The sequence below is a fragment of the Micrasema longulum genome, unplaced genomic scaffold, assembly GCF_059751315.1.
Source record: "Micrasema longulum isolate JH-2025_06_02 unplaced genomic scaffold, ASM5975131v1 h1tg000197l, whole genome shotgun sequence".
NCBI classification, from domain to species: domain Eukaryota; kingdom Metazoa; phylum Arthropoda; class Insecta; order Trichoptera; family Brachycentridae; genus Micrasema; species Micrasema longulum.
The window spans coordinates 185,691-206,036 of record NW_028277402.1 but is presented as its reverse complement, the minus strand read 5'-3'; the positions used below and the strand labels follow the sequence as shown (position 1 = coordinate 206,036).

General features: G+C 34.5%; 1 protein-coding gene and 2 long non-coding RNA genes across 3 annotated transcripts in view; all 3 read right to left on the bottom strand.

Moving 5' to 3' along the window:
- The window catches only part of ftz-f1 (ftz transcription factor 1), a 363,969-nt gene that overhangs the window by 198,504 nt on the left and 145,119 nt on the right, over positions 1–20,346 (bottom strand). The window lies entirely within an intron of this gene.
- LOC148283790 (uncharacterized) lies at positions 10,062–11,735 on the bottom strand. Its single transcript, XR_015825504.1, has 2 exons — positions 11,595–11,735; positions 10,062–10,784 (listed from the first exon to the last, which is right to left on the bottom strand). It is a non-coding gene; the product is annotated as an uncharacterized LOC148283790 (long non-coding RNA).
- Positions 12,808–17,733, bottom strand: LOC148283789 (uncharacterized). The gene is made up of 3 exons (XR_015825505.1): positions 17,415–17,733; positions 15,215–15,275; positions 12,808–12,834 (listed from the first exon to the last, which is right to left on the bottom strand). It is a non-coding gene; the product is annotated as an uncharacterized LOC148283789 (long non-coding RNA).

Below are 20,346 nucleotides of genomic sequence, written 5' to 3'. Positions count from 1 at the left end.
TTTTTTTTATTTTCTTTCCAGAGCACCTCTTCTCAATCTCAAGATCGGAACTTTTTGTCGAGTGGCTGAAACACGGGAAAAAACCGGAATAGCCGATAGTTTGCATTCATATCGTCAAAAGATAATTTTTCCGGAGATTCCGAAAGGGCTCTAAAGAAGACCACAAGTGCATTTTCCACTAATTTGGAAAAAAAGTGGTATTCTCAAAAAAAGTGCCTGTGAGATGTTTTAAAAAAAAATGGAAAGTTGTTTTTTAACTGTTAGACCTTTTTTGTAATACCTGTTCTGTGCCTATTGTTTTATATCTGTTGTATATATATTTGGATAATTTATGTAGCGCCATTTTTGTGAAAATCACCTCAAGGGCGCTTGAAATAAATAAATATCCCAGCACGTATTGCAGCTACAGAGTGCATGGACGGTTGGGAATCTAGTTCCTCATCACCAATTATGATATATTACAATAAATTATGATATATAGTAGCTAGATTATAGCATGACTTGCAGCTACAGTGGGCATGAACAGTAATAAATCTAGCCCTTTTTTACATTTTTTGTTTTGTGTCATTTGACAATGAAGTGTAGAGTTTAGGTGATATTAAAAAAAAACGAAATAATGATTAAATTCGTAAAAATAGAAGTTGGATTACGACAAGTCTCGCAGCTACTGAGCGCATGGACTGTTAGAATTCTAGACCCCATTTACTAAATTTAGATATTTGATAAAGTTTACCTATTGAAGCTAGATTACTAATCGTCTTGCAGCTACAAAGTGCATAGACGAATAAAATTTTAGCAACTTAAAAATTATCAATAAGTTAACAAAAATAAACATTCGGCATAAAAGTTAATTTGTTACACCTTTTTTCTAAGAGTTTTCACGTGCCTACTGCCTATTAGATCTTTCATTCCCTTTTCATGTACCTATCGTTTTAACGTGTTTTCTAACAGTTAGACTTTTTGTAATATTTGTCATGTTTTAACATCTGTCAAATACCTACCTACCTAATTCTGATTTATTGTTATTCTTTGTCGTGTGTAGTAATACATTACATAAAATATTAAACATATTTGTCCCGATAAAGTATTAAATAATAGATCGTTGTCGGGTGCTCAGACATTAGTAATTAAAATAAAAATAAAAGAGTACATACATAATATTGTATACTTACATATAAAACAATAAACAAATATTTATTTTGCTTTTGGTGCTTTTAAACTAAACACATATAAAGAAGAAAAAAAACTCAACAAAACCAGATAAAACGGTTAAAAATATTTAAAAAGTATAAAAAGAGCGATAAATAAAATAAGGAAATATCACATACTACGATTACCAATAAAAATATATGAAATGGATTAAGAATAATTAATTGTATTTTTAAAATCAATGTGAATATTGCAGAGAAATGTTTTCATACATAAATGTAAAAAAGAAATTCAATAAAAATATGTTTGTAGAAAAACTCGACGTGTGTGGCCTTGGTTGTTATGACGTCAAGATTCATGAACTTGTTTTACACAAATTTCAATATCAGGAACAAATAAACATGAATCGTGACGTATTAGGGGCGTGGCCAATGGAATGACCGTTTTGCGGGAATTCAAAATTACAAATGTAAAAGTATTTTTTTACTGGATAGTATTTCAAAGACCCATATAACTTTAACAATGTAAAAAAATGTGATATTTCCCTATTAAAGAATAAACATACCTATCATGAAAAAATACAATCAATGTTTTTCAGAATCCTATCACTATTTATTTTTTCAGTACAAACTAATTTAATTTATCGGAGATATCAATTTGTTCAATTTTCTACATATTTTTCAATCGGAACAAGTTATACGAGTAGATACAATCTGAATGAGCCAAGATGTCACGAAAAAATAAAAGGTTCTTTTCAAAAATATGTAAAATAGAGTTTTAAATCATTTATAGATTTAGGGACGCTTTGATAATATATATGTATACGATTTTCGTCAAAACGCACTAATTTCGGGTGTATTTATAGTTTAAAAATAAGTTATTATTCAAAACGAACTATTTCAGGTAAGTCCATACTTATATTTCTAGAAAACTTACTATTTCCAGGAATAGGTCTGTTTTGAGAAAAAATCAAAACAAAAGAAAAAAAGAATATGGTGTATTTGGTGGACCGCGACCGGTCGTATTTTTCCGAAACTTAAATTACTCGTCATGCCTTCTTAACTGTATCCACATTTTATAATTTATATAACTTCAAACAGTATATAATAAAAAAATATCGATAACTGAAAAGTTCAAATTTAGAAAAAGTCAGTTTAGGAAAAGAACCCTACAAATGATAATTTATATCGAAGTGGGGATATTTTTGATTTTTACTGAACGTGTCAAATGCGAAAAAATGACGAAGTGTAAAATACATTTATAAATTTATATATAAATAACTAAATACCATTTATCGACATCAGAATGGTGACGTCACAAACATACGAGAAAAATAACTCTGACCTTGGGCCAAATAGCACACATAATTAGCAGGTTGGTGAAAATCGTCTTGAGCTGGCGATACCGTTTAAAACCGAGTAAAAGAAAAGCAATACATATGTGCAGTTATCTTGATAATGAAGAAAAAGTTCATAAAGAAAAGCTTAGGAATTTATTTACATGGTAAGCCATATCATAAGTGATTGGGGCTTCCAATCGCGACTTGGGATTCGAATCTCGAGACATTTTGAGTATCGACTCTCGAGATGCTAGTATCGAAATTTCGAGACCAGCAGTACGATTCTGAATGCTCTCTAGGGGATAAATAACGCTTAACTAATAAAGAATATACATTTTTATTTATATCCCTACAGAGATGAGGTAGAATTTTTTCAAATTCAGGATTATGGATATTCGAGCGTTTACAGGGCTTATGACTTGTCATTGGCTGGGTTAAGTGGCCACTTTAAGTACTACAACATTCCCCATTCCGCTTATTAGCTATAACGCTCGAATATCCATAATCCTGAATTTGAAAAAATTCTACCTCATCTCTGTAGGGATATAAATAAAAATATATACCTACTCCCCCTTGGGAGAAAATCCAGATTTGTGTGTGTACAAGTACACGTACCAAAAATAATGTAAAGAATATACATACAAAAATAATTTCAAAAACAAAACATTTCAAAAATAGATATTAAAAAAAACAATTAAATACAGGGAGTTCAGGATTCTGAGTATATAAAGTAATGTTTCACAGAAGGTGCATTTTTTATATGAAGAGGTAGCTCATCCCAAAGTCTAGCATCTTGAACGGAAAATGAATACCTGAAAATGATGTGCTACGTCGAGGAATGGAAAGTGTTCTCCCCTGAGAAGAGCGAAGCTAAAGACCATGATCAGAAAGGTAAATGAAATTCTTAGCAAGATATTTAAAAGCGCAAGGGTTGTGAAGAATGTTATAAAGAAGTGAGAGAGATTGAAAGTTTATGCGATGATAAAAACGAAGCCACTTGAATTCGAAACGAAAGTCTATATCTTTTCATTAGACTGGCGCTGGATCAGTGCGGCAATAGTCGAATGTATGCTAAAGCCGTACGTATTTTCCCTTAGCTCTATCTGGAACATGGTGGCTGCTGGATGCTAACCCTCTTCACCTTTAACTAGTTATTTCTTTAATAAGGTTTTTCTGTTAAGTTATTTAAGTTAGGCTATTGTGATCCATTGTTGTCGGCCTCGTGGTTCGAACAATAAAAAACCGAACCAGTTTGGTTTAACGAATTTTTGGATTATTCTTCATCTTCACATGTCATTTCGGGTGCCCCCGACGTTGATCACTTTGGAGAGAGCTTCCTTATTCTGAGCATTGCGAAACAGCTCCTCCACAGTTCTAATCCCGGTCCATGCTGGGATGTTTCAAAGCCCGAAGGAGTTTTCTTCCCCTTTATGACAAGCTGAATTGTGGCGTTTATATCGCCTCTCAACACATGGCCAAAATGAGCTTGACGGTGGTGACTAGTCCTCTACAAAATACTTCATTGTTGATTATCATATCGGTCTAGGATATTCTTAACATTTTACGTTGGATCGAAATTTGAAATGCTTCAAGGCGGATTATATTAACTTTAAGAGTTCACGCCTCTACGCCGTACAGTAAGGCAGACCATAACATTGGAACTTTTGTATCAGCTTAAGGTTTGATTACTGGAATATTTAAGAAATAAAACAAACTTTTTGCATTTAACAATATCTTTAGTTTTTACAAATGTCTGTAGACAAAACACTAGATTTCACCTCCTAGGGTGTAATTAAGATTAACAAATTACAACAGGGTTTTATTACAATATTTTGAGTTTGTCCAAGTTGGTTTTATTACAATGTTTTGAGTTTGTCCAAACTGGTCCAAGAAGAAGTTTAAAAAAAGGAAAATTGTTTTCAGGCGTTGCCTAGTATGTTAAATAATTGAGTCGGATGAATCTCTTCACAACAATAAAGGTTTCGGCTCTTTAACTTCATTAAAATCGGCCTCCGTGGTGTAGTGGTCAAGGCGCTTGACTCACACACGGAAGGTTCCGAGTTCGATTCCCAGTGAGAACACACAAATTAATTGCGATTTTTCTCTAGCCTGGGTGTTCTGTGATGTAATTTACCACTGTAATTGGGCCTTCTGGCCTGTTGTAGCGCAAAAAAGACAGTTGGCAGAATTGAAAAAATATGGATGTTTAAACATAGGCAAAATGGTGAACGTTACACAGTGTATAAATTGGCCACTTAAACCAGTCAATGACAGGTCATAAGCCCTGCGAATGCCGAGACTTTCATAATCCCTTCTCTAAAATTTTCTCAATCCCTGTTATAATTTGTTATTGTTTGCATTGTTTATCAATAGGATTTAAAAATATATATATATATTTCCTACACAAGTTATAAGGCATAGAAGGTAAATTGTATGTTGTTAGATGGTTCGGTTCATAGTGGGTTTTGATTACAGAAACTTGACGGTATTTTAAAAAAAGTATAGTACATAGATATGTATATCTTCGCATACAAAAATCGGAATTGAAAAAATTCTGTCTTTTAATAATTTGTTTATTTATCACACATTTTACCACACGTTACTTTATAAAAATAGAATAGAAAACTAACACAGTTTTATGAAAGGCCATAAATAATATATTTTATGAGCAACAATAATAATTTATACATATTAGTAGTCACCAATATTTGCATCTAGTGTTTATTGACATAATTCTGAATTCTATGCAATAGTACATATACGTACAGCTACATACATATTAATACAAATAAACTTTTTTCATCAGATTTTTTTAGATGCGCCATTGCAACATCACCTATTTATAGATGAAATGAATAATATTATCTTCAGAGATTAGCATGGGCCCTGATAAAATAAACGAGAAAAAATAACAACGTTTAAAATCGCAATAATAAACGAGGTCGAAAGAATTGTTACAAAACTATAAGTTCTATGCTAAGATGGAACGGAAGGCCATATCGAGCCTCTTTCGTTGTATCATACAGTGATACATGCCTACATTTACTAATACAATCGTTAAAATTGCACTTTTATCAAAGTTACGTAGGAGAATGCCCCTAAAAACATTGATTTATTTGAAAATAAAAACGTATTGTTTCGCAAAGAAATTTGTTTTCCTATGGTGATGTCCTTACCAATGATGAGGTGACATTATACAATTAATTTTCTTTATGTGTATTTTATTTCAATTGTGCCTGTGCGTATTGTAAAGATTTGTGTTTGCCATTTTTTTAATGGACTAAGTCCGTTAATAAATAAATAAACATATTATACAAATAATAAAAAAGATCGGAATATAACATGTTAAAAATTTGGTGAAAACACCCTTATATTAAGATTATTCAACATGTCCCGTGATGATTAAGTCACTGCTCAAAACGCGTTATTAATGTAAAAGGCTTACGGCAGTCTAAAATGCCTAAATAGAATGAAAATGGAGTTAAATATTATTTTTTGAGATTTTCTCTGAATTTCCATTCCCGAAAAATTTGCAGGGTTTGCAGAGATGATTCTCGATATGCTGTTGCGATTTTTGTCCAGAATATACTAGCGCAACAGTTCGACCTACTGACCTACTTGCATACTGCCGACCGGCATGCGGCAGTGGCACCGATGCGATGGCGATGGCAGGCCGGGGTCGCCCGTCGCCCGTCGCCATTACCCCGACTCAAAATTACATACCTCTCGACGTATCATGTTCTCCAAATGCTAACTTATATAGAATACCCTCAGCCCTCATTACACCAATTCAAACTTTCAATAATAATGAAGTCAAGTCGCCCATGTGGAGAAAACACATTCTATGATTATTGACCACGAAGTTAGCTACATATTACAGCAATACAACGGCCCGTCGGTACTTGGGTTGAGAATTGCGAGTGCAAACCGAAACCGCCCATTACACGTTTGTGGTTAAACTAAAAACCAAACTAAAACCAAACCAAAAATTTGGAACGCTTTGGTTCTATGCAATGAATCTCAAGTGCTCCTCTAGAGAATTATAACTATGAGGCTTTATGACAATTTCGCCAAACTGAGTCACAATAAAGAAATAATTAACAAGTGAGTACTCATTTGGTTACTTTGAATATATTTAAAAAATCACGAATAATTGTCGAAATTCAATCAATGCGGTACTGTGACATGTTTTGTATGCAAACGGTAATCAAACTACCTATTATAATATAATATCATGTAACCACAAACTCTAGAAATATAGTTTCGAGAGCATTAACGATAATGCTAATAATGATGGAAATTGTTGAATGTTTTTTATATGCACTTGTTTGAAAAGTTAAATAAGTGATAACATTAGATTTTTATTTATTAATACTCGTATAAACTATTCCGATATTAGTTCGTGGCTTCATGAAGTATGAAGAAATTAAATTTTGAAGATTACGTTTCGACTAAGCGAATATACTTTTACCGAATGCAAAATAGTAAAGCCTAAGGATATTAAATACTTCTTGAGCGCCGTGGTCTCAAGGGATGTCAGGCAGTAGGTGATGATGCCTCCACTTCTCCCGGTCCTGGGTCAAGATGAAGGAAGGATTTGATGAAGACGAAGAAGTCGGTTTATTTTGTAAATATCTTCATGTCTTTTTTCCATCCTCTTGCTCGTTTACCCTGAACTGTCACTGATACAACCCGGTTTTTTAAAGATTCTCTTAATCATTACTAGCAATATCTCCGAATTAGGGTAGAATCCTTTTCAGCATATCGTGAAGTCTCGCTTTTTGATAGATCTTGGAGGATGGAGACGTCTGTGCGTCTTGCAATCCACAGAATGCGTAAAATGCGTAGAATCCGTATCCAGCACCACATTTCAAATGAAATTAAATATTTAAGACACTGCAAATATTCCACAAGGTGTATTGTACAATACCTATTTTGAAATGATATACCAAGGTTGAAAGTGGGGAGTAATCTTGTCAAAATTATAAGGATCGTTAAAAAAACAAACATCATTTGTATTAATTACGTACGACCAAGAATGTTTACAGACAAGTTGATTGGGAATGGGTCATGGTATTCCGGTTACTTGTACGGTATGAATATGATTCAGTCATCGGTGATATATGTTTTTTTCATCGACACACATAAAATGTATAATATGTAATACACATACGAAAGTTGTGAATATCTAACGTCTTGTTAAATCGATCTATTATTTAAATCAAAATTTAGTAATAACAATAATTGCTATTTAATACCAGTTATTTACCACTAACCCGATTAACATAATTTTAAATGTATATATTCAAGTTACCTATCAACACACATTTCAAAAATTTATGAGTTGAGTTGAAATAAGTTTGTTGTAACTCCTGGGGGTACAAAATAAAAAAAAAGGTTGCAAAAATTCTTACCCATTAATTCTAAATGCACCCTTGTACAAGCATTAATACTACCCATTCTAGATTACGCTGATGTTTCCATGACTGATTTAAGCTGTGAGCAACTCGATAAACTTGAACGACTTCAGAATACATGCATAAGGTACATTTTTGGTCTTAGGAAATATGATCACATTTCTGATTAAGGTAAACGGCTATAATACTGACCCATTTCGTGTCTTAATCTGACAGACATTTTTATTCATTTTTTGTTTTTAAATACCTGGTAATTGAAACTATATAATTTTGTCTATTTCTAAAATTGATAAATTTACTTCAATACGTTAAAAAAATAAAAGTAAAAAATCAAGCAATTTAAATAAATAAAAAATATTAAACATATCCAGATTTTGTATTCATTACTGACATACTGAAAATGGATTTCACTCTAATACTGACCTATGGTGATCCTATTACTGACCGGGAGTGAAATAAAAGATTTTGATTTATTTATTCAATTTATTTGATAATAAATCTAACAACACATAAGAAAAATATCAATTAATAATCATAGAGGTAACTAAAAAAAATAGTAAAATAATTTTTACTAAAAGAAATACCTAAAATATTGATTTACTTATCAGATGAACAGCGTAATATTGTTATATCAGGGATGGAGTAAATTCCCCTCGCATTCAGCAATTCCGGTTCTGGAATTGTTTTTATAATTTCTTCAGAAGAATACCATATAGTATCCTCTTTTTCTGGCCACCTCCAATTCTGGCCACTCATAACCATTACTCTGACTAAGGCGGAACCATTATCTTTGCTCTTCACCACAATCCCTGGAAAATATTCTTCTTCAAACTTTACAATTACATACTCATTCAATTTATAACCGCCAAAGTCATTTAAACAACTCCGTTGCACTTCTGTTTTTTTTATCTTTCCTTGTTTCTTCTCAAGCACCACATTTTTTTTCTCCTCTTTTAATCTTTTCCTTTCCAATTTTTCTTCATCTTTTTTCATTTTGTCATCTTTGACCTTTTGCTGGTAGTTAATATAATCGTTTGATGAAACAATGACAGTTGGAATTCTTTTTGTAATTTTCTTTTTCTCTACCACTTTATCTTCTGGCCAAAACAGACACTGCTTAAAGGGCGTAAGAGCATTAATAATTGTTTTAGAATTAGGAGTTTTACAAGGCGTCGCTTCATTGAGATTAGTATCGCTTGTGCCCGCTTGTTCTAGGAGTTCTCGATCTAAATTTGCGGTAAGAGAAACGGACATTGGTTCACTGTTTTTCTCGGGAATTAGTTCACTATCTTTTACCACAATTGTCATAATTTCAGATTCATCACCTGTTGTTGACCAAAAACTATCGTCAAACGCTATGAGAGACTCATTCAACGTATCGTTGTTAACGAAAGTTTCATACCCTAAATGACATTCGTCATTATTCCCTGTGACCAATCCGATATTTTCATTGACTAAATTCTTCGTAATTTTCCAAATGTAGAACAAATTTTCGTCTTCCTTTGGACCATTCCATGTATCATTTGTTTGATCATTAAATGCATCAATTTGGTTGTTTGTCAGTAAATTTTCAAATAAACGTAGAAATACGGCGTTGTATTTGTTGTTAGGAATTTTCAACAGATTTTGAGAAGTAACGACGTGCTTAGGACAAGACGATGATGGTGTTGACGTGCAAGGACGCGCTTTTTTAAAATCAAGTTTTCTATAGTTGACTCCTTCTAGGGAAAATGGATACAACCCACAAGTCCTAAATCCATTTTGAAGAGTATTCATATTACCAGCTGTTTCTAATACAGTTTTTAATAAAGGGGCAAAATCTTCTCTCATAAGCTTTTTACCCTCATTATCAATTTTCCATTGGTGAACTCTCTTTTTCCATTCTAATTTGACTGGACGGAATAGGGCTACATCGAGGGGCTGCAATATATGAGTTGCGTTTGGGTACAAAGCAATCAATATAATTTTATTATCCTTACAAAACTTACTGAGCGCCAAAGTCATGTGCGACGAATGCCCGTCAACATATAAAATTATAGGAAATACTATCTGGTTCTTTTTGAGCCATGGAAAAAAAACGTTTCCTATATATTCATAAAACACTTCTCCAGTCATCCACCCGGAATCAGATCTGCCCATTCCCCAACCATGTGGCATTTTTCTGGCTAGCGAAAGTGGTATTCTTTTATATTTATAAATTATCATTGGGGGGGGGAGGTCTCCTGCTGCATTAGCCATCACAAGTGTAGTAAGACATTCTTTTTCATCGTTGTGTATAAAATTATAAACAGATTTCGAACCTTTTTTCACTATGACAGACGACTCCTTCGGACTTAAAAAAAAAGCAGTTTCGTCACAATTATAAATGCGTTTTGGGTCATTCAAAACATCTGTGTAATCATTTTCATCGATATAGTTCTTAACAGTAGAAAACCATTGCCTTAAATTTTTTTCGCTTACGTTCGCCCTTGCTCTAATTAAATTTTGTGACACTCTTTGCGAAATGCCAGGGTGTCTTTTTAAAAATCCTTCGTACCAACGCCTGCCAGGTTTTCCGTCTTTGAAGGGATTTTCGCGTTTTAATTTCAATAATAGTAATTGAACACTGTCAAGTAACTGGTCTTTGGTCGCCGGAAATCCCCTTTCTCCAATAAATATTATCCAATCGACTATCTGACGTTCTTCGTGATTAGTTAGAATTGTAGGATGTCCAACTATTCTTTCTACAGGATACTTGCCCTTTTTCTTGTATAACAATGTTGTTTTTGGGATTTTATACAAATTGCTGGCCTTGTATATTGTCATTCCTTTTTCCACAGCTAACAACGCATCTTTCACTGACTGTTCACTATACTGCATTCTTTTAGGCGCCATCATATCTAAAACAAAAGGTTTATGAAATTTATATTTTCAAAAATTCCATCTAAAGTAGCTTAAAACGTATGTTTTGAAATCCAGTTTTACTTAATTTTATCTTGTGTTATTTATACATCGTATACAATAGTGTTTGGTAGTCAGATATTGGATCAATTTACAAGTAAAATTTAAGTTTTATGTTCCGTTATTTAAAAAATGCGTATTTAAATATTACATTGGAAATAACTTTGTTAATTTTATTTTAAATCAAAATAAATATGTAAAAATATGTCTCGGCACAGAACTTATTTACTGACATAATATGTAATACTGACATCAGATTATAAAATGTAATACTGACCGAAATTTGTTTCTATTACTGACCACTAACTTTACTCATTTATAAGATTAAAATAAAGCAAAAATATATAAGTCAGAACTACATTTCCTAATTCAAAATTCTTTGTGCTCTACAAATCACACAAAAAATGTGTTTTTAATTTTGTTTCAATCAAACTAATTTAAATTTTTGAAATATTCTCACTGAACTTATTACTGACCCATAGGTCAGTAAAGAAAACGACTAAAATATCAGCCGGATGCAATACTGACTGCTTAGGTCAGTAAAAGAAACAGTCAAAAAAATGGTTGGATGTAATACTGACCACTTTTATTTTTAAAATTTATGATACAAATAGTAAAAATATCTTACAAATACTTTGTTTTATGAAATATCAAGAGTCAAATCCTACTGACTGAATAGAAATATAACTGAATAACAATTGAATACAGAAAATATATGGTTTAAAGTAAACTTTGAAAATTAGGCTTACCTCGTAAGGATTTCCTGTGTACTGCTGTTAGTCACCGGGTGTCCAAACTCTAACTGATTTTTTAAACAGAAAAATTCGAATGTCAACCATAGAACAAGTGTGAACAATTAACAGATGCTGTGTTCTAGTGTTGCCAATATTCATAAATGTGTTTTTTTTTTTGCTTTTTCCTATTATCTTTGTTTTTGTTGAAATAGATCAGTAATACGGGCACGGTCAGTATTACAGCCGTTTACCTTATCGTAGGCAACTGAAATGGCTCAAAATTAGACAGCGGAGAGACTATCACTCTCTCTCACTTCTGTTCAATGTACTTCATAGTCCTAACGCTCCTATATACCAGCGTGAAAAATTTCAGCGCTTATCAGTTCATGGTTTACCTCTTCGTTCTAATTCTCAAGGCATTCTCTTAATACCCATCCACAAATCCTCTTTCTTCTCTAACTCATATGGTGTCCATGCGGTTCGACTGTGGAATGATCTCCCATCCACCATCAAAGATGTTATTACATTATCTCTGTGTAAATCACGTCTGAAGAAAAATCTCCTTTCTCTTCCTTAATCTCCCCTCCTTTCCTTTTTCCTCTTTCCTCTTTTTTCCTTTTCCCCATTGAGTAATAGTTTTAATTTAAGGTAATTTATAAACAAATACATTTATTTCTATTTTTATATATCTTTAGCTTTTTAATATTTTTTTCCATTGAATATGTTCTGTAACTTGAATTATAAAAATAAAACTTTTATTTTATTGGTTGGTTGGAAGAAATTGCCATTTGGCAATAAGCCCGCCAATGTACAAAAAGTTAAATAAATAAAAATACTAAAAAATTGTATGATTTAATAAAATAATAATATTAAAAAAACAATACACTTATTACACTTATTAAATGACGATGTTTTTATCTTTTTCCACATCCGCCTCTAAGTGGAGAATGTGGACATCACCAGACGCCTCTGAGAGAACCTATCGCTAGCCAGCACTCTTGCTTCCACCCACGTCAGTTCCGCGTCCCTTAGTTTCACCGAATAAATCAGAAAGATCGTCATCGACGGCCTTCCAGGACGGCAGGAGCCCGCAGCAGATGTGAAGAAGAGGCTTGAGGTTCTCCTGAGCCGTCCGTAGCACGTGTCCAAGCCGGGTCGCATTGATTTTTATTATATTTGAAGTAGTTCACGATTTCCTAGTTTCCAGTCCTAGTTGACGTAATGTTTATTTAGGAAATAACACACGTTTAATGCACTGTTAAAATTGAGAACACATGCTGTACTCAATATAGGTATCATCATCCCCTTTCCGCACCTAATGGTGCATAGGTCGCTGAATTGGTACACCAATCGCAGCGCATTTATTTTATTTTATTTATTAAGGAAAAACAACAGTTGTTTTATAAAAATATAAAATATAAAAAATAGTACATACATCCAGCCAGTTAAAGTTTTTCTCAAATGTAATTAGAGACCACGTTACACAGTAAAGAAAAAAATATATATAAGACAACAATATTAAGGTTAAGGGATGATAAAATAGTGTGGAGGACTAGAGGAGAGAGATTTTCATAATATAGTTGAACGATTCAAAATTTTGATGGCAATAACATGAACATAATTAAAGGTACATAAACTTATTACACACTGAAAAATGTTTCATTTTACAGTGTTTTTAAAAAGTTTTTTTTACAAAACTTTATCTATCTTAATATCTTGATCATTTTTGGCTAGATGAAGGTTAGATGATCAGTCTTACACTTCAGGTACCAGTCTAGGGACTATAAGATATTCTAGTGTGAAAACACCCTCTTAACTAAATATTTCACATCAACCATGTCGGAAATCGAACCAGAGACCTCTTGCGCGGTAGACAAACGAGCTGACCGTTACACCACGAAGCTGACATATATAGGTATTACGTTACGGAATCAATGTATTATTACAAAATGGTAATAAAATATCAACGAATAGGTAGGTGCAAAGCGATTCCATATTCCGAGAAGAAAAAGGGGCCTTACGCAATACAGGCGACCTCCGTGGCCGCGAGATTCTTGAATTGCATAAAACTCATATTGGAAGAAAGCGATCACGAACAATACGCGAGCGATAACTAGCAGCAGGCGTAGCGAAGAAAGGGGGACAAGTGAAGGCGAAAGTTATTGCGAAGGTGTTCGGCAAGAGAGTCGACCACAGTTATCACGCGGCTGTGGGCATGTTGCCTTTTAATTGTTTTATTTGGGACTATTTATTTCACAGTTTTAAAATGTACAGAATTTCATTGTTTCAGGTCCCAACTAGCTAGGAAATTCCTGTGCTTAGGAAGGACCACTGTGGAAATTGAATGTGGAGATTAGAGGCTTGTGGAAATACACACCCACCAGAGTATTTATGTCTGGAAAGGAAATTTTACGATTTACCTAAATATTTCATTTTTGAGAGCATTTCAAAATCATCATCATCATCAAACCCCATTCCGCGCTAGATGCACGGGGCACTGCATTGGTCAAGTACATGGGGTGTTTCTCAATCATGCGTTACAGGAATGTAAGGTGATCAGTCTTGCGCTTCTAAACTAGTTCAGGGCAGAGAAATACTGCAGTGTAAATCATCATTGGCGGCCTCCGTGGTGTAGCGGTCAAGACGCTTGACTCACGCACGGAAGGTTCCGGGTTCGATTCCCGGTGAGAACACAAAAATTAAAATGTGGTTTTTCTCAAGCCTGGGTGCTCTGTGATGTAATTCACCACTGTAATTAGGCCTTCTGGCCTGTTGTGGTGCAAAAAAAATAAAAAAATCCTATAAACAAATGTTGTGTTAACCTTCCCAGGAATTGAGCTCAGGACGAATACGGACGAGGCGGACTTTTCTCCACTCAACTCCCTTTTTCGGGATTTTTCCCCGAGTAGCCATCAAGTCGAAAGCGCTTGTCCTGGATTCTGGTTGTATTGCGCACACAGAACTGTATTCTTCATCCGCCTGGACATAGCCAAAATAAAATATTTTTAAATAGTAAATAACCGTGCCGGAAAGGGGGAATCAAGTTACTTGTGTTAGAGCGGGATTCGAAACTCGAACCTAATCCTGAGTCCGCAACACTACCACGGGACCACAACTCGAGTAGGGAAATAAATGTATACACCAAAAATTTAGAATTTCTAGATCCTAAATTTGAATGATTTTTTTTTATTAACAAGAGATATTACCGAACAAAGTCGCTATAATTCTTCAAATCTCTGTTTTCAGTTTATAAAATTTTAGGCACTGCATTAGTAATTTGTATATCGAGGTTCTAGGTTCGATCTCTGGCAAGGGCAATGTGAAATATTTATTCTTATAAAGGTTTACTGAAATATTTCACTGCCCCTAGACTGGCACCTGAGGCGTAATATTGATCACCATGTAACAGATGATCGAAATACGCTGCATCTACGCACTAAAGCAGAACCCTGTGCAACACTCGGCGCGAAAGGGGAAACGGTGATGATAAATTGCAACGAACATTTGTACGGGCGAATTAAAGCATTCGCATTCTATTTTAAACGGTTTACATCACTGAATAATTCATTTATAGAGCGTGTGCAGTAACGGTATGAATTTGATAGTAAATTATTCAAATGTAAAGACACCAATACTGTTAGTGAGCAACGATCGGCGAGACAGCGCCAAGGCTAAGGACTCGAAGAATAGAGGATCCTGAAAATAAGTATTTTTTTATTTACAATTAATTTATAAATAAACCCTTACGGATTATTAAATCCTTTAACAAAATATTTTTTCTTTTTTAAATTCATACTCTATTGTTGAAGATAATATTTTTAGCATCTTTAGTAAAGGTTGTCTGAGTCTTTCATTTAGTTTTGTCTGGTAGATAATTGTATAATTTCAGTCCCTAGTTAATTTTTATCTACAATGTTACAGTGGATAATTTATGAATAAATTTTAAGGAATTTAGTTGAAAAAGTTCAGTTAAATTTATTATTTAGTTTAAAGAGTTCTTTAGTTGGTGTTAGATAAGGGAGGTTATCAAATAATTTAAATGTTTTATTTTGTCTTTGTAGTCTGTTTATTTATCGTGCGATAATCGCTATGATTTCTTTAAAAAAATGTAATTTTTAAAAATTCACACCGAAACTACGAAATTACACCACCCGGGACGTCACGAGTTTCGGTGTATTTTTCTGACATTTAAAAGTAGAACCCCGTACCCGCTAATTGTCAAAATACGCAAAACTTCGAAAAACATGGCTGGCCCAGAAACCGAAAACTACAACATAACAAGCTTTAATTGATTGGTTGTTGTAAACAGGCGTTCACATGTGACGTTTCAAAGCAGTTCATTATTATTAATTTTCTCATACCTTTTCTGAAAAAAAAAATACCCTACAATTAACTTTTTTTATGTTTTCTTCCGAAATGGATGTGGCCGGACGACGAGGATATGGCAAGCAAGTGTTTGCGATAAAGCAGACTTCCTCATACGCTTTTTGTGACATTTTCAATGCGTTTCCGCATGAAATTTAGTTGGTCAGACAAAATTTTAGGAAAAATCTTTTCTTAACTAATTTCGTAAAAATCGAGGAACACTAAAAAAATCGATTTGTTTACACAGCTGCCACTAACAAACTACGAGACAGATCACGCTAAAAATTGACACGTATGTCGATGACAGTCCTGGTCAACCAACCTTAAAAAAACAATATCATGAAAGCGGTTTTTTTATTACGAATTCCGGGTTATATTTGAGCGTATCAGTATATGTCTTGTATAAGAATCCACGCGATTGGCTATGATGCCTTAGTTCCGTAATTTCGTTGGTCCAAAACATGAATCTGATCATTATCATTCCCTTTCTGCGCCTATTGGTGTATAGAGCACTGCATTGGTACACCAACAATAGAGTATCTTAATAATTTTTATTTCATAAAGGTAAGATGCTTAGTTATACGTTTCAGGTGCCAGTAGGTACAGGGGACTATAAAATATTCAAAAACAAAAAAAAACTTTCTCAAAAAAATATTTTATGGCATTCATGTCGGGATTGAACCCGCGTCCTCTTGCATGGTAGGCGAACGAGCTGACCATCAGACCACGAGGCGGACAACATTTATGTCACTCTAATGCTGTCGACATTGTATTTCGCTCTTGTTTCCACTACATACGAGCGAACACTGTGCCTTTTGTGCAGTCATAACGGCAGTTGTGTCATCGTTACTGTAACCGGTACACAGTGCGATGGGTGAGTCGCGTGCTTGGCGCCAAACGAAAGCGAAAGATGATCGCCTGCTGGAGATACGCCGAGAAGCTCTGCAGATATCGAAAGCGGTTTCTGCCAACACAGTGTTATCATAATTTCTCCAGAAAGTGGCACAGACGAAAGTAAGAGTGGGTTTTCTTACCGCATGTTCAAATTGTCAGCGCGAAAGGGGGTTATTGTGCCATCGAAAACGAAAACTGCTACTTTGCACCTGAACGCATTCCCATAATTCGGCACTAGACGAAATCGAAAGTTCGCATCAATATACTTCCGTTTTTCGATACAATAAAACACTTTTAATGAAAGTAGCAGCTATGTAAGATAAAAAATAATAGAACACAGTCCAAAAATAAAAACAAATAAAAAATTGTACAAAACTTAAACAATGATTTGTACAAGACTGAAACAACAATTGTACAAGACTGAAACAACTTTTCAAAAGATATAAAAAATATTATTTTGAACAACAGAGTATGAATGAAAAATGTTTATATTATTTTTTGAAAAATGAATGTAATCCGTAAAGGTTGATAAATAAATATTCAAATTTAAAAAAAAATAGTAAAGTCTGTACTTACAAGAATTTCCAAATAAACAAACTAGCCGCGTGATACCCGACGGAGAATAGCCTATTTCACACATATATCATCTTAATCTAAACGGCACGGTAAAATTATTGTGGATTGACATTTATTAGATTTGTAACTACTTAATTAAATTTACCGAGATGAACGTCGAGTGAGCGCGGTGTGTGGGAAACCATGTATGACAGGGTTACGAATGATGAAATCAGGCGAGAGTGTAAATCTGAGTCAAGTGTAATTGATAAGATTAAGAAAGGGTATCCGAGATGGTTTGGTCACGTAGAACGAATGAACGACGAAGAATAGTAAAACAAGTATATATGGCGAAAATGGTCGGTAACGTGAGACGAGGACGACCAAGGAAGACGTGGCATGATCAGATAAACCAAAATCTTAAGTTTGGTCATGTCGAAAGCAGACAGAACCGAAGGGCATGTATGACAAGATGTATGAATGTGGGAGAAGCTAGGAATATATGCCAGGATATACGTGTGTGGCGGTCCATTCTCTCTGCCTACTCCTACAGGGAAATGGCGTGATGGTAGTAGTAGTATAATATAACCAATGAGCATTTTAAGCACCCGATGAAAAGATTCCCGACTAGACTAAAGCGCTCTATGGTAAATCAATGAATGAATTATAATCATCATCCCCCTTTTCCGCATCCAGTGGGGCATAGGGCACTGCATAGGTAAACCAAATGCAGCACAGTTCGGTAATATGTTGAATGAAAGCAAGGTAATCAGTCATACGCTTCAGCTGCCAGTCCAGGAACAACGGAATATTGCAGTTCAAAAAACATTTAGAATCAATATTTCAAGCGCACCCTGCCAGGAATCGAGCCCGGGACTTTAATAGTAGGCGAACGTGTCAACTTATCTCCACTCGATTTCCTTATTCATGACTTTAACATGGGAGCAACCATCGATCAATTATACTCCTAAATAACATACATAGCAGGGCTTCAAATCTCGGTATACCAAAATCCCGCGTGCTTTTCTGATCCCGCTCGGAGCGAGATTGCGGTGCGAGATCCCGCGGAAGTAGGGAGCAGCATCATGACGCTCGCCGCGAACGCGAGCGCTCGAATACCGACTGCAGCCGGGTAATAATAATTAGCTTTGTCTTCGATTATAAAAAAATAATTAAGTTATATTTTCATTAAAAAAAAAAAAACTTTATTTGGTTGATCATAGACTTTTATTTTAGCTGTCAACTGTCATCTTTATACATATAATTACTCTGTGCGTCTGATGTCACTGAACTTTTCCTAAACGGCTTAACCGATTTACGTGCGGTTTTCAGAGAAATATGGTTCATTACGCTGTGTGTTCGTAAATATTAAAATCTTTAATCTAATATGTAAAAAAGAAGTAAGGAGCATAAAATGTTTTATTCGTCGATCAATCAGGATTGCATTCGAGGAGAATGCATTTGCTAAAAATTGGAAAGATGTTGTTTTTATGTGTATAAAAAAGTTTGTTTTTGAATACAGTGGTGCCTCGCATAACGAACGCCTCGCACAGCGAACGCTGCACACAACGAACTTCCTTTTCGTTCATTTCACGATTCATACAACGAACTTCGCTTCACACAACGAACTTCGCTTCACACAACGAAGTCGCCCACTTCACACGATCACTGCCGATTTATTGCATCCTTCCGCGCAGGCAGTCGTTAGTCACTGAGCAGTACGCTTAACTTACGCACGTGTCGCAGCAATCGTTGAAGAGGATGTAGAGGAGCTTATTGAGGAACACAAAGAAGAGCTGACAACTGAAGAGCTCCAAACACTTCTGGCCCAACAACAGGACAATGCTCAAAGGGAAGCGTCATCTGATAACGAGGAGCAACAATCAAACAATCAACCAATTCCAACTGCTGACATCAAGAACATCCTGGTCAAATGGAAAGCAGTTCAGGAGTTTACCAATGCCCACTATCCGGATTCCGCTGAAGCAAACAGGATCAACGACCTGTACTCCGATACTCTTGTCCGTTATTTCCGGCAGATGTTGAAGAAAAGAGAGAAACAAACGACTTTGGACAGGTTTTTCACTGCACCATCGGCCAAAAAGCGGAAAATGGATGAAGATGTGCAAGATTCGATTATTTCTTAAAATTAAAAAATGTGTGTTTTTTTCATTATGTTTTTAGATGTATCTAAATAAAAATAATAACAAAAAATTTATCTTTTTTTATGTCATCTTACCATATTTATGCTACAGAACGAATTATTTTTTTTAACATGTATTGTTATGGGAAAACGCGTTTCACATAACGAACTTTTCGCATAACGAACTTGCTCCTGGAACGAATTAAGTTCGTTGTGTGAGGCACCACTGTATTTACAAACAGCATTTGTTTTTTGTGGATCTCAATCAGATTCTTTCCTTAAATTCCTTATAATTTCTACCCATTTATTTATTTTTACTGGATTTTTGGTAATACTAAAATGATATAATAATAAGATAAATTCAATACATTTTTAAAAATCGTATTCCTAAATAAGTACACCCCTCTGTTGGTGAGAAGACCGGAGTTTGACGTTTGCAAAAATAATGCCAAATTTGAAAAAATATTTCTTTTATGTTTTGGAATTCATCCACAAACAATTACATAGGTACCTACTTAAATTCAATAAAATATTAACAATTTTAAGTTTTGGAATTAAGTCACAAACAAGTACCCACTTATCAATGAAAAGTCTTTTTCCAAGCTAATAGCAGGCAAGCTAACGTTCGGGAAGGAGAACGTCTGTTGGGTCCGCTAGTATCATATATTTTAACAGCATGTTACAGTTTCACTATTTCCTATCTCTAATTAACTGAAAACATATTACAATAAGTTTGATTCGCAGTAATCTGGAGTATGGCTTACGCTACGGAGAGTCTTTTATGCATGTACGAAATTTCTAACCCACGAC